A 13,890-nucleotide genomic window follows, 5' to 3' on the forward strand; every position below is an offset into this window, starting at 1 on the left:
GTACAATGTCGATGCGGCCAAACCTATGCTCTGATACCAAGTTGTAACACCATACATTTTTTTTTATTATAACACAGTGGAAGTCATACTTACAAAACGTGCCCTTATGTACACACATAAACATAATTATTACATTTCATACATAAATACATTGTTATCAAAATCCGGTGTTAGGTTAATATCCGATTTCATATATACAACATCAGAGTTCTAGACTTGTCTAACACAACCCAACACACCCATCTTCTCCCATGTCTACAAAAGCAAAAGACCTAAAACCTGCAAGGGAGAAGGTGGAGGGGGTTAGCACGAAGCTAAGTGAATGGACTAATCTAACAGCTAAAACACATAGGTACAATCACTAGAACACACAGCAACAAATTAATCAGACAGTTAATCACATAACCACTAGAATCATGCAGAAACATAGCAATACAAATACAATATCCAACTATCAAATAAATCCAAATACTACCAAGCATAAACACATCTTCAGCAACGGTCAATCCAAAGCAACCGTGATAACTACTAGCAATGGTCAATCAAAAGCAACCATCTGGGTAATCCGAAGCAACCCATTGAGAGACTCGGCGGCCTGGCAGGGCCAACGACCCCAGTTGATCAGTCTAGAGTCTACCGAAAACTCATATATCTGTATCATGCACACGCGACGAACACGTGATTCCAACTTATATTAATCATACAACATCAATGAGCCCAACCTGATCAAAAGCAAGGTTGATCCCTCCCGACCTGATCAGAAGCAAGGTCGGTCCAATAAATGCACGAGGTCATAGTCCACATCACATAACAACAAAGGTTCGAAGCATAGCAACTAGGTCAACGGTCTAGGTCATGTCACTATATGCCTTAACAGCAATATTAACCCACTCACCGAATACCAACACGAGAAGAACTCATAGGTCTTATATTTCTGAGTCTTCACTTCTCCTGATCACCTGGAAAAGATACAAATAAAGTCAGTAATTATATCCTGATAATATTCTATCAACAAGACAGACACAATAACGAGATAGAAACAAAACAATCATACATGCTCAGTCAACCGTACGAGTAACACCATCACACGCACGTTTGAGAACACTCAACTGTGCAGTTGACAACTCACTCGTACGTTTGGTCTATGACCAAACATCCAACAATGACTCACCTGATCCGTACAGTTCACTACACGAGTGACCAGTGACTCGTACGAGTCACATCTCAATCGTACGTATCATCACAATCAAAACATAAGTTCCCATCACCACTCACTCGCACGGTTCACCACACGGTTGCATACCTCAACCGTACGAGTGAAGGCTCACTCGTGCGAGTGATGAAGAACAGTAGCAACAGCTAATTATATAGTTTTCAACCCAAAAATACAACATCAAACATCAATACATAAACTAAATCAACACCTACAAACATGTAATCACTGTATGATAAGTCTACATTATAATTTCAACCCATAACGACACTCTAAAGCGTGTAAAATAAGGCATACACCTTAAAACCCCTTTTTCTGACCAAAATAAAGTTTGATCCAGATTCTTAAAAGCTTACCATTGGAAAGGATTTTTCATTACGATTCCAACGATACTTGATTCATCAAAAACGGAGTTATGGTTTGAAAGTTATGACCAAAACAAGTTTCCACAAATCTGACCATGTGCTCACACGTGTGACTGAGGTCTCACTCGTGTGAGTGAGTCCTCTCACGTGTGGTTGACCCTCAAAAGTGTGGTCACTTGTACGAGTGACCTGTAAAAAGTGTGGTTGCTGATGAACACCTACAGCTCGCTGTTTTCGGGTTTTTTGACCCCAAAACATGATTTTTGCTCAATTTGATCATGAAACCACTTTGTAAACATCATATAACAACTATAGAACATATATCTAACAATAATTAACACTAACAAATACAATTCATCAAGATTCACGCATCAAAACTCACTTTTGCTCAAGAACACAAAAACCCATTTAACAACAAGATTAAATCAAGAATCCGTGAATTACATACCTTGTGTTGATCACGAAATCACTAGGAATCTGAATCTACAACTTGTTTCAGTTAATTTAAATAAGATCAAAGGCTAGGGTTTATGAGCTCAAGTGTGTGTTTATGTGTGATAATTCCCAAAGAAGAAATGGGAAGCTTCCAGGCTTCCCTAGACATATATGGGTTTTAAAACCCACACCCCATATCACACGGGTATTTATCAGTTATCTGTTATCTTTCGTACTTCGTTAGGCGGCCCTAACGGAGCCCATATTAAATAAACAAACCTGTTCTGTGACCCTTATCACGAACTGGTCTCAACTAAATAACCAAATAATTATAAACATATAATTATTAAAATCACTAATTATGCCATACTCAAGGGTACAATGGTCATTTCATCTAGGCCCAAAACGCGGGTGTTACATTATCAGAGCTTCTAGGGAGTGATATTACATCACTAGATCGATCCAGAGATTGAAGATTACAAGATCTGAACACTCTCATTATTTTGAATCAGATTCGGTATAATCGAATCTGATAATTTGACGTTCAAATTTCTGTGATAAGTTCAGCGAAGGTGTATTAGGTTGATTAGAAAGAGTTTTAATCATCATTACAGCTTTTTAACATCAATTATGGAGAATCAAGTTGATTTTTAGAGTTCGTGGCTAAAACTCTCGGTATTCGTCAATTACAGCTTGATTATGTAGTTAAGTAAAGATTTGAGGTTTCAGTTGTGATCGTGAGGTGTTTAATCACATTTTTGACGGTTTAATTTCATAAATTCTTTAAGTTTTGAAGATTTGATACACATTCGGTATCGTAACTGCCATACCGAATTTGCTTCAAAGCTATTAATTCTCATTCAGTGTTGCAGATTGTGGTATGTTTGTGATTCTATCACATTCAGTTTGATCATATGTAGCTAATTGGTGTGATTTGAGAAAGGATTCGTTTGAATTCTAAGTTTTCATACTTAGACTCGGTATTGTCAACAGCTACAGTTGACATTCGGTATCCTATACATTCGGTATCTTTGATATTTTGTGTGATTCTAACTTGTTTCCTTATGCAGCAAGGTTACATAATCTAATTCAAAGGAATTGAATTGTGAATGAATTCAAATTCATACAGAATCTGACTACCGAGTCAGATATCAAATCAGAATCTCGGTATCACTTAATTCATTGATTTTAAGTGTTTTCAGGTTCCAAATCTTGTGGCTACTGAATCCATACTGAATCTGGGTGTGTTACTTATATTTCTGATCAGTTTCTGATACAGAATCTGGTTTACCGAATCTGCTACAGTACAGAATCTGTACCAAATCTGCTACAGTACCAAATCAGTTACCGAATCTGACATTTGTGTTAGATTGTTGTGATTTTTCATCTTAGATTTGAGTAATACCGAATCTTTACCGAATCTACCTCATTTTCAAGATGTCTACTCAAGATACTTTGATCATTGGATCAGATTCCTTCCTCCAGTATTGTTTGATGGCAAGTACACTCAGTGGCTTTACCGTATCACTCAGTACATAGACTATAATGGAGAAAGCAAAGTACATATGGGCTTCTCTGAGAGATGGTCCAGTTGTAGATTATCATCCGGATACTGGTATGCCAATTCCAGTCTATGAACTTTCTGGTGATAAATGTGAGAGAGCTCAGGGTGACATAGAGGTAAAGAACATTGTTATGTAAGCTATCCCGTATGAGTTGTTTGAAAATGTTGATAGCAACACAACAGCAAAAGATATATGGGATGAGATCAAACGACAGCAAGAAGGTTATGACATGTCAGATGTTACTAAACTGAATAAGGCTCTGGGATTTTATGAAGATTTCAAGTAGGAACCAGATGAACCACTCAAGGATACCTACCGTCGTTTCAATGGTGTTCTCAATGAGTTGAAAAGGTGCAAGATCATAACAGTAAATGCTGAAGTCAACATGAAATTTCTCAAAAAGCTCAATGTTGATTGGCTTCCTTATGGAACCATTGTTCAATCAACCAAAGAGATTGACAAGTTGACTATTCATGAGCTTGTTGGAGTTCTTATGCATTACCAACCTGAAGTGTCTAAACTTCAAGAAGGAATGAAAGAGTCATCTCCAAGTGATCCTCTTGCTCTCATTGCCAAAAAGAAGAGCAAATCATTTACAACTTCCAAAAGCTTGTCCAAGAAAGTGCTTGTTGAAGATTCAACTGATTCTGAAGAATTGAATCTGTCTGATGTTGATGATTCTCACCTTGAATTAGTCAAGATGGCAGCCATGTTCACAAAAGCCTTGAACAAATACAAATTCAAAGGCAAAGCAATCAACGCAAGAATTCGTCATCTTCCTCATACTACAAGAAAGCTAATCAATCAAAACAACAACAACGTGCTGATGATTCCAAGAAGGATGATTCAGTTTGTTTCAATTATGGCAAAGCTGGTCATTACTCTCGTGAGTGCAAGATGCCTAAGAAGAAGGATGCAGCTTACTACAAGAAGAAAATGTTGATGGCTAAGATTGTAGAAACTGGGGGAGAGTTGAAACCGGTTGATGATACTTGGTTTAACTGGACTGACGATTCAGATTCAGAGGTTGAACATGCAAATGTTTGCAAGGTGACTAAGCTCATCAAAGCTACGGAAGCAATGGAAAATTCTGACTCAGCATCTGATGATGATGATGAGGTACAATCATCTGAAATTCCACCTGATTTTATCAAAGTGCAAAATGACATGATGAAGAATTTGGTCTCAATGTCAAAAGAAGTCAAAGGTTTAAAATCTGAAAACGAGGTTTTAAAAGATAAAATTAAACATTTTGAGACCAAACCATTTTCATCTAAATTACAATCGGAATTGCAAAGATTGACTATCCAACTCAGCTCCACGAAAACTGAGTTGGAAGATCTTAAAAAATCAGTTCATCCGATTAAGGTCGAAAGGACAGATTATCGTCTAAAATCGGAACGACTTGCAGAAAAAGTTCAATTTCTAGAAAAAGATCTTTCTGATTTGAAAACTCAACATGAACCCACACTTTCAAAGCTAAACAAGAAAATTATTCAATTGGAAAACACCATCATTGAAAAGAACTCTGAAATCTCTTCGTTGTCAAAAGAGTCTTTTTAAATGAAAGCACAACTCGCTCGATATGTGGAAAAACTCTATCGAACAGATCAATCCAAAGCTATCATGAATATGGAACTTTCAAAACAAACGATTTTCATGAATAGGCCAAAAATAATTTATGATGACAAGTGGGGGTTGGGTTATGAAGATCCTAAGATCTTAGAAAATGCTTCCAAAAAGATTCCAGGATTATATCATTCTGATTTCTTTCAAGATGGCTTACCATATCATTTTGTGCATGCTTCTGATGCTGATTTTGATGATATTATTGTTAATCGCAAATCTAGGAAATACCATCAAATTAGCTTAATGTATGAGAATGAAGTGTTTAACAAACCTAGTTCTAGCATTATTGCCATAGATGAGGTGTTTGATGAACCAACTTTTGATGTGAAACCAATTCTACCAGCTTTGCCTGCATGTTCTGATAATGTTTTCCGTGAAGACCTAGCACATGAACTAACTGTCTTCTGAGACAGAATCTCTAGGTCAACCTGATTTAGATGTAAAGGTAGAACCTCAAGATGAACCAAATGTTGAAAACATGATCGACTTTGACACAACAATTAATGAATTTTATGAAAACATACCTGTTGTATGAAACTTGAAACATGTATTAGGTATAGTTGAAAAGGAAAATGTTGATTTGCAACTTAAGTATCAATCATTAGAACAAATGCTTGCTTTGTATGATAAATTGCCTCCACTTCCTAAGAAAAAATGTACTTTTGATTTTATGGAAGGTGAAGTGCTTATTTCTGCAGAGGAATTATGTCTTGAATTTAAGAGCTTAAAACAAAAAATAATTCAACTGAAACAGGCTAACACACTTAAGCAGTCATCTACTGTTGAAACCAATGTGTCTGAATATGTTGGTGGGATTTATAAGAAGCGGAAGGGAACAAAAACATCTATGGATGCAACACCCATTACTATTCTTAAAAACCCACTGCGTTCTCAATTTAGTAAACGTGTTTCAAAAGTTGCACCTTCAACACAATTTGTTGTTAAGAAAGTTCATTCTCAAAATGGTTCTGTGTTAACTGAAAAGATTCTTATGATTCCAATGTCAAATCAATCAAGGGGAAGTCTTTTACCGAAATCAGACAAGTCAACACAACACAAGAGTCCAAAACCTGATTTGAGTGAGTATGATGCAAAGGAACGTAAAATCAAATTGGAAATTTTGCAAAATCAATCATCTCATGTGTCAACTAAAAAGTTTGGACGTCTAACTAATAGAGGTGTTTTTCGTGTCATAGGTTATAATCTAAATTTGACTTACAAGTCTGTATGGGTTCCTAAGTCCACGACTAAGAAAGTAGCAACTAAACCAAAGAAATCTGCTAGTCGACTAGGAAATCATCTCATGTTTTTTGATTTTCGTCTGTGAACAAAACATCTACTTAGAATAAGTTGTGTGTTAAGACTTCTGATAACAATGTAAAACTTGATATTGCATATGATGCTTCATGTAATGTGGTTTTAAATGGTTCTTTATTGTCTAAATTGTATGATGCTTTACGTGATTATCTCATTGTTGATCCAAAGTTTATTGTTGGTACTAACCGAAAAGGACCCAAGAAACTTTGGGTACCTAAACTCTAGGAAATTAACGTTTATAGGGTTTCGACATCTGTGTTTGGTATATCGATTCCGATTGCTCTCGACACATGACGGGCGATAAATCCTTGCTTGTCAATTTCGTTGACAAATTCCTAGGAACGGTTACTTTTAGAAATGATGAGATTGCAGCGATAACGGGTTATGGAGATTTTGTGAAAAATGGCATAACAATCAAACGGGTCTCATATGTTGAGGGTTTGGGGTGCGTTTTATTTAGTGTCAGCCAATTTTGTGACGGAGATCTCAAGGTTTTGTTTGATCATCGTCAATGCTCGGTGCAATCCACCGATGGAAACGATCTCCTTGTTGGTAAATGTTGTGCTTCACTTTATTCTATTGACCTCAATGATGCACCATCACATGGAACCATGTGTTTGGTCACTCATTCAACAAAGGAAAATTCATGGTTATGGCATCACTGGATGTCTCACCTGAATTACAAGGGTATTAATCGACTCGTCTCTAAAGACTTAGTTGATGGTATTCCAAGCTTTCAATATGATAAGCATCATGTGTGTCCATCATGTGTAATGGGTAAGATGAAACGGACTAATCATCCGCTTAAGCAACACCCTAGTACTTCATCGTCCTTGCAATTATTGCATATGGACTTATGTGGACCCATGAGGATTTCTAGTCTTGGTGGCCGGAAATATGTGCTTGTCATTGTTGATGATTATACCCGATTTACATGCATTTTCCTTCTACGAACAAAGTCAGAAACCCCCGCCATTATCATTGAGTTCATTAAAAAGACTCAACGCTCTTTTAACAAACATGTTAAGAGTATTCGAACTGATAATGGGACGGAATTTAAGAATGACCTGCTTGATAGTTATTTGAAAGACCAAGGCATTGAACATCAGTTCTCTGCTGCACGAACCCCTCAACAGAATGGAGTAGTCGAACGACGTAATCGTACGTTGTGTGAAGCAGCTCGAACGATGCTTGCTTACTCCAAACTACCTCCGAAAATGTGGGGGGAAGCCATTTCTACTTTATGTTATACCCAAAATTGCTGCATAATTAATAAACGTTTTGATAAAACTCCTTATGAGTTACTATATGGTAGACGCCCGATTATCAAATATTTCCGTGTCTTTGGTTGTATATGCTATGTGCTTAACGATTTTGACAGCCTCGGAAAGTTTGATCCTCATGGCGATCAGGCCATATTTCTTGGTTATTCTTCTAACAAAGTTGCCTATCGTGTTTATCACAAACGGACAAAGACGATCAAGGAAAGCATTAATGTAAGGTTCGATGAATTATCGAGAATGGCTTTTGAACAACTCAGTTCAAAACCCAATCTTAAACTGGCTATTACTTCTTCAGTGCAAAACTCAATTATCTTGAAGAAGGGTGTTCCTACGGTAACAACAGAGGAACTGGATATCTTGTTTGATAGTCTTTATGCTCCTCAGCGGAATACAAATGTTCAATCCGTATCGGTTACACCATCACATTCAACTACTGTGGAGACTCAATCAAGTGTTTTTGATGATGATACAACACCAACTGATTCACCCGTTGCTTTTTCATCCTCCCTTCCTCCTCCAGATACAGATAATCTGGAACCAATTCAAGATTCATCCACTGATACAACTCCAGTTGTTTCTCCATATACTCAATTGAATCCATTAGATGGTGTTACATCAGATCAAGCGAATCAAGGCTCAACGTCAACAACGGTTGATGTTTCAATGGATACCACTGATATACAACCTCTTCCACATAACAATCGATGGACTAAAAGTCATCCAATTGATCTTATCATTGGTGATGCATCTGCTCCAGTCTCAACTCGAAGGGCGACTCGGAATATGTGTTTATACACTGCATTTCTTAGTAAGATTGAACCAACAACGGTTGCTCAAGCTTTATTAGATCCGAACTGGGTAGTAGCAATGCAAAAAGAGATTAGTCAATTTGATCATTTGAAAGTATGGCGATTAATTCCAAGACCAACGGGTCAACGACCAATAGGGGTTAAGTGGATTTTTAAGAACAAGAAGGATTTTGATGGAATTGTGGTTCGAAACAAGGCACATCTTGTGGCCAAGGGATATCGACAATAAGAGGGTATTGATTATGACGAAACGTTTGCTCCGGTTGCTAGGATTGAGGCTATTCATCTTTTCCTCGCATTTGCTTCTCATATGAAGTTCACGGTGTTTCAAATGGATGTCAAAACTGCTTTTCTGAACGGTCATCTTCAAGAGGAAGATTCTTTTGATCAACCAGAAGGCTTTGTCGATCCCATTCATCCAAACCACGTCTACTACTTGGAGAAAGCTTTATATGGTCTGAAGCAAGCACCGCATGCATGGTACGAGACCTTAACAAAGTATTTGCTGGACAATGGCTTCTCTCGTGGAACGATTGATACAACGCTGTGCATCCGTAAAAACCATAGTCACATTCTCTTGGTTCAAATTTACGTTGATGATATTATTATTGGTTCCACATCCCCGGCCTTATGCAAAGAATATGGTGACCTTATGGCTAACAAATTTGAAATGAGCATGCTTGACCAGTTAAATTTCTTCTTCGGGTTACAAGTAAAACAATTAACAAATGGGATTTTTATTAGTCAAACAAAGTATATCAATGATATGCTAAAACGTTTTAAAATGACTGATTTAAAACCAATGACAACCCCAATGAGGACTTTACTGGATACTGATGCTAATGGGGAACCCTTTGACGTTACGCTTTATCGAAGCATGGTTGGTTCTTTAATGTATCTGACTGCAAGTCGACCAGACATTACACTTGTTGTAACTGTATGTGCCCACTTTCAGTCCAACCCTAAGAAATCTCACTCCAAAGCGGTTGTTAGGATTTTTCAGTACCTTAAAGGTACACCTAACCTTGGGATCTGGTATCCTCATAGATCCGATTTCAATCTCACTGCTTATACTGATGCGGACCATAGCGGTTGCCATGTTGATAGAAAAAGCACATCTGGATCAATTCAGATGTTGGGGAATAGGCTAGTTGGATGGTCTTCCAAAAAGCAGAACTGTGTGTCTTTATCAACAGCTGAGTCTGAGTACATTGCTGCAGCTCACTGTTGTTCACAAGTTTTGTGGATGCAAACTCAACTTTTGGACTATGGCTTTAAGATTTCTAAGACCCTAATTTACTGTGATTCACAAAGTGCTATTGCAATTACTAGCAACCCGGTCCAGCATTCTAAGACTAAATACATTGATATTCGTTATCATTTCATTAAGGACCATGTAGAAAAAGGGGATGTAGAGTTATACTTTGTGCCTACCAAAGTGCAATTAGCTGTCATGTTCACTAAGCCCTTAGATGAACTTAGGCTAAAGTTCTTAATCAAAAAAATTGGCATGGTAGAGTATAGTGCTTGACATTTCTTAGATCTGTTGGGAGTTATACTTAGGATCTTGTGTTTAGGGGGAGTATATACATTCTAGGGGGAGCAACTACTTTTTTAATTGCTTTAGATAACATCTTTCAAGGGGGAGCCTTACTTTTAGAATTCTGTTAATTTCCTGGGATTAAATTTCAATGGTTACGAAAGGGGGAGGTAACTCATTGATATCATATTTCAAGGGGGAGTTAACTCATTTTCTTGGGAATATATCAAAATGGTGATTTACTTTCTTGCATATCACATTTTGAGGGGGAGAAATAGGGTGAAAATGAAAAGAAAACTGTTTTTCAATAGTGAATTTTATAAATTCCTTGTTTTTATCTGAAATAATTCACTAAGGCTTGTATACATCTCAGTATGCAACCCGTTTTAACAAATGGTATCACTGAAGATTTGTACTTTGTACATAATTCAAAATTTTCTAAGTACAAATCTTGTTTTGATAAAATTCATAAAAATTGGAAAAGATAAAATTCAAAAAGGTTTGAATTTTAATGAATAAATGTTAATTTTATCATTATACCGAATCTGACAACCAACAGTGCAGATTCGATAAGTTCAAAATTTTCAACAATTGTCTTAGAAATGTTTTTCATCAAAAATGTGATAATCTTGAATGATTTTTGATAAAGATTTTTCAAAGTTTGAAGTGCAATGTGTCTAAAAATGAAAATGGACTGCATTCGATACTTAAGGCCCATTCGGTAAAGCTCATGTCTTCAAAACATTCGGTATCTATAAATAGCAGGGTCAAAGTCAAACTTTCTTTTACTTTTTCCTAATTGCATACCGTATCTGATCTAAACTACCGAGTCTGCCTAATCTACCGAATCCATCTCTCTGTATCTTCAAATCTTTGGTATATTCTTGTTTTAATTGAATTTAAGTATCACATATTGTAGATCTGAGATAATTGAACATTTATAAACCAAAAAATCAAGCAAATAACATGATTGTGACACTTAATTTTGAAAAATGTTGCTTATACCGAATCTGAGTAGTATTTATTAATTCTTTGATTAAACTCATCTGATTTGGTTGATTAACATGAAATCTTGTCAAATCCATGTTAAATTAGTTGATCTATCAATTGACCGAGTCTGATTACATGTTTAATTGAGTATTTGATAGATTCTGTACATACCGAGTGTGTTCTTGCTACAGTACCGAGTCTGTTCAAGTCATTAACATGTTTTTCTGATTTGTTTGAGTTGTTAATTGATTGTGACTATGTTTTTGCATGATATAAGACTGAATATGCATGTTTGGGTGATAACATGTGATTTTTGAAGATACCGAATATGTTCTTGGCATTATACCAAGTCTGCTATTTGGTACTTTCAAAATTTGAGATTTTCAACTTGATAAATCTTGCATGCTTTATTTAAGTCTTTGATATGAAAACTCAAGCTTATTTAGTTACAAAATCTCAAGTTTTCATGACTATCGAATCTGCTTGATTTATGCTTAAAATTGACTAAGTGTTGTTCTGATTCTTTGTGTTATATAATTAACTTTGCATGATGACTTTATACTGTAATGAATATCATATGAATGTCATGTTTGTCAATTACTTGTTCATATTTGGAATAAATGGTGTTTTTAACTTAGAAAAACCATAAAAATTATAAAATTTAAAAAATACAAAGGATTTCAAAGGTAAATAAGAATAGAGATATGTGCTTTATGTTGAATATCTTGTAGTCTTCTATTTCTTATTCATACAGCTAAATGGCGAACAATCACTTCATTGACTTTGAAACCAACATTCCTTGCAATTACTGGACTGCAATATTAGAGAGGCATACACTATGGCCTGCTCTAAGCTCAATTGTTAGTGTACCTGTGACAGATATGGAGCTACTCAATAGAACCATTAGGTTTGTGGAAGCTACACAACCTACTGCTGCAAATCCAGAGGGTACACAAGCTGAATTTGAGTTTGAGCTAAGAGGAGTTCAAGGGAGGAGGAGTATCACTAAGGCTGATTTTAGGAGGATCTTTAGGCTTCCTCTTGTACAGAATGCTCCTGCTTTCCCTGCTACTCAGCAGATGATGTCATCAATCTTTGATCTTGGTTATGTTAGAGCAAACAATGTTCCACCGGCTAAGTTTCAAAAGAAATACCTGCACTCAAGGTGGTATGTGATCTTCTTAATCATCAACAGATGCTTGCTGATGACCAGGAGTGGATCCGACAGCCTGACTATGCCAATGCTGAGATTGTTCTACTCTTTCATAAGAGTAGAGACTCCTGATTATGCAGAACTATTATGGGATTTGGTTCAGATACAAGTTGATAAGCCAAGGGGTTCATACATCTCTTGTGAAAGGTTTTTCTGTATCTTTATCCATGATGCTATCACTGCTTGCAGAAATGAAAATATATTTGTTCCAGGTACACATGGATTACAGATGAAAAGATTTGGGGAGCTGAAGATGAAAACCCCAATGGTATCTGACAATCAATTCACTGCGCCGATTCTAAATTGGCTTGTGGGGCTAGCTGCACCCCAAGACATTTGAATGCATTCTTATTTTGAGGCTGTAGGAATAACTCTTCCGAACCCGGCACAACAAGAACATGTTGAACCCGTCGTGGTTCCAGCCCCAGAGGTTGTAGAGGAACCTGTAGTACAACCACCCGGGCCAGCTAATCCTCCACTTAGGGTGAACCTCAAACATTCTAGGGCAGCACACCAAGCTCAACCCGTGAGGATCAGGGAGCCTAGTTCACCTATGATTGAACCAACCCTTTCAACAACACCCGAAGTGAGCAGTGACACTGATTCTTCAACAACTGAGTCATCTCCTGAACATTCTCCTAAGAGAACTCGATTTATACCTGATGAGATGATTCAGACTCCGCCAACCCAATGAGTAACTAGATCTAGGACTTCGACACCCATCATCCGCCAAACAGTTACTCCAACCGTTGGTGATACGGATCAAGACCTAGAGCCAATTAGGTCACCCTCACCCATCTCCGTATCACATCCAATAATAACAGTAAGCCCTACGCTAAATGAAGTGCAAGCTTCGGTAGGCAAGAGAGCTAAATGCAAGGATGCTAAAAAGACTACTAAGCCCATCCAATCTAAACAGGATTTAATAATAAATCTTACACAGAAAGATGCTTCGACATCTAAGGAAGTAAAGTCTTCCTCTGCAGTAAAGTCTGCGTTGACTCAATCGATTGAGGAAACTCAATCATTGAAGTCCAGAACGGCCGAAGGGGAGCCGAAAAGTCTTGAAAAGGCACCCTGCGTATCGGCTGGAAATCCTCCTGTGCCTCAACGTACAACAGGGTCTCGAGGTCCAACTTATCTTGATGAAGGAGATCTGCCGCGTTCCATGGAAACGAGTCAACATGACAATCCTTCGGGATATTTATCAGACTTCCAGCAGACTGATCACTTGGTTCTTGAAAGTGATCCATTTGTTCAAACCACTTCTTTTCAAGATTTAGAATCTCAGGGTCTGGAGGAAGAGTCGTTAACTGAAAGAGATGTACCACCTCATTGTATATCACTGATTTCAGGAGTCGGAGATAGCAATATCTCTACGAGATCAAAACTAACAGGTAGTTCTACTACTTTGTCAGAGTCCCATGAGACTAAAGTCATGGAGGCGGATGCTTCGAAAGAAACTTTACCGGCGACAACTCCGGTTGTTGCCCAACCTCCATCAGAAGGGGATATCATAAATCTGACTAAT

Source organism: Rutidosis leptorrhynchoides, chromosome 7 (assembly GCF_046630445.1).
Source record: "Rutidosis leptorrhynchoides isolate AG116_Rl617_1_P2 chromosome 7, CSIRO_AGI_Rlap_v1, whole genome shotgun sequence".
Taxonomy (NCBI): domain Eukaryota; kingdom Viridiplantae; phylum Streptophyta; class Magnoliopsida; order Asterales; family Asteraceae; genus Rutidosis; species Rutidosis leptorrhynchoides.